Source organism: Palaemon carinicauda, chromosome 17, assembly GCF_036898095.1.
Source record: "Palaemon carinicauda isolate YSFRI2023 chromosome 17, ASM3689809v2, whole genome shotgun sequence".
Taxonomy (NCBI): Eukaryota; Metazoa; Arthropoda; class Malacostraca; order Decapoda; family Palaemonidae; genus Palaemon; species Palaemon carinicauda.
Genome location: NC_090741.1, coordinates 29648110 through 29650636, shown reverse-complemented (window position 1 = coordinate 29650636; position 2527 = coordinate 29648110).

The following is a 2527-nucleotide window of genomic DNA, read 5'->3' as shown; positions in this document are numbered from 1 at the left end:
TTGGGGACCCTCATCCGGAGAAGACTTTCTCTTAAGATCTAAGCCCCACTTTTTGAGAAGGTTCCTATTCTCTGTGGTGGCCTTGTCTACTACCTCTTTAACCACTTTATTGGGAAAGAGGTCTTTACCCCAAATACAAGAGGAGATCAATTTCCTCGGTTCGTGCCTCACCGCAGCCGAGGCGAACACAAACTCTCTAGAGGCTCTCCTAGCTTTAATAAAGCTATAGAGATCCTTCGTAACTATGGCCAGATGGGTTTTGGCCACAACCATGAATAGGTCCGGGTTCTTGGGGACACTTGCCATCGTTTCTAGTGTCGTTTGCAATGACATCGATGCCGCAAGTCTTTCCTTTGTCTATTGCTCTCTATGCAAGAGAACCTCCGACAGTTTTGGAAGTGCCTCACTGAACTGGCGTTCAGCAATATCAGCTTCCAGCTTCCCGACTGAGAAGGTAAGGTGTACGTCCTTCCAGTCTTCTTGGTCCAAGGGCAAGGTCAGAGATAACTGCTTGCACTCTTCCAAGGAGGGGCATGGTTTCTCTTCCTCCACCGCCTTTAAGGCGGCCTTATATCCCTTTTCTAAGAAGGGAAAGGCTCTGGTAGGAGAGGCCACAAACGAGGGAAGCTTCTTACTCAAGGCTGGCATCTTTGAGTTCGTGAAGCCCCTCTCTTTCATCGAGCTCGCTAGTAACGTCTGAGCTTTACTATGGTAAAAAACTATGACCTCCTTCGGCTCCGTCTCCTCCTTTGAGGTTGGCTCGTTCCTAAGATGGACATAGCAGTCCGGATAAGAATCTTTGTTGGGCCAAAATTTCACTTCTTCAAGGGGAATTGCTCCCAACTTTTTTGAGATCACGATCTTCCCGGTTGTCATTGGCATGTGTTCGGCATACCTACAAGGATTGGTATCCGAGTACAAAGGAAGATCCTTCACGCTGAGCCGCTTCTGGGGCCCACGTGATGCTGCAAGTCTACGTAACTCCAGTTTCATTGCAGCTTCCTTCTCATCATTCTTCCTTTGAATTTGTTGGATCATCTCAACGATGGAAGAAAGAGTCCTTCCCAGTTCATCTGGGATAGCAGACGATGTAGACGGAATAGGTTCTGGGTCCGGAACCGAAGTAACCGACACTTCATCGATTTCTTCCTCTTCTACTTGAGGAGCCTGGAACAGCTCCTCCTCCTGACCTTCTCCTAGAAGGTCCTTCTCAGTAGAATCCAACACCTCCGACATCCTATCATCCAATTGGATGTCTTGAAGGGCGGCCGAGACTTCAGAATCTACCGGATTCTCTGCAGTTGGTATCTCCACCTGAGGCTGGGGGATGATTGCATCAGCTGATGCTTTAGGAAAAAGGTAGGCCCTCAACTTCTCATTTGAAAGGTAGGGACCTGAGGTGTTTTTCTGAAAGCCCCTCACCCAGGAACATAATGTTTCCCTGGCAGCATCCCTTGAATCCGTTGACTTAGGGTCGTCAAAAGCCTCGGTAATCAGGTTAGAACAAACTGTACAAACCTGAGAGTCCCAATAGCGGAGATCACCTCTGGAGGCTGCGCGTGCTACGTGCCTCCTGCAATACTGATGTCCACAGAAATTCTTACTGCGAACATTACAGAACACACTCCCGCACTTCGGATGGTCCTCCTGTAAAGAGAAGAAAAATCCATTAGTATCAAGTGAAGGCTTTCACTTATATTGAGACATTTAGCTTATATAGAAAAGCTATAAAAGAAAAAAGGAAAGCCACATGATTGTATTTCCTGTCCAGTCAATTGCCGTAACCTCACAAGATATTAAAACTAAGGTTAATTCTATACTAGAATACCTTATGTAATTTCCTAAACGGAAATTTAATGTGTAGTTTTAATATACGGGATCGAAAGAATACAGAAAGAACTCACTTTCTATATAATGTAGGGTCTCAACAAAAGGCTGTACAAGATATCACAAACTCTGTACAGCAGTTTCAACTAATGCAGTGTGTACTACACTACGAATATAGAAACTACTGTACATTGCATGCTGTTGTACCAGCCAGCACGTGCCAGTAGGCACCGGCGTACTCCAGCACGTGCCGGCCGGCATCTACCCCTTTATAGATCAAAGACATACTATCTTTAACTAATAGGCGGCAGCCCACTGATTCGCGACTGTGTGCCGGCCGGCAATCATTGCCAGGCGACGGCTGAAAACACTAATACCCGGCTGTCGGCCGCTAATCGTAACGGCCAGCAGATTTGGGCTGTGATTCCACTGCCGGCCGGCAAAGGTAATAAAACCCATGATGGCCGGCAGTAGCCAAGAACCAGAGAACCTCTACCTGCCCGGCTGTCGGCTCTCAAGCCGGCAGCCGGGACAGGGGTGCAACACAATAGTCAGAGAAACAGTATGGATGAAAGGTTATAAGGCGGCATGCCATACGACCTTCCATCCAGAAAGAGTGAACTTATGGAAGGGGAGAATGTAGCGTTCAGGCTTCCAAAGAATCCACAGCCTGCTGGGCTCTACCGGCAGACATGGAAGA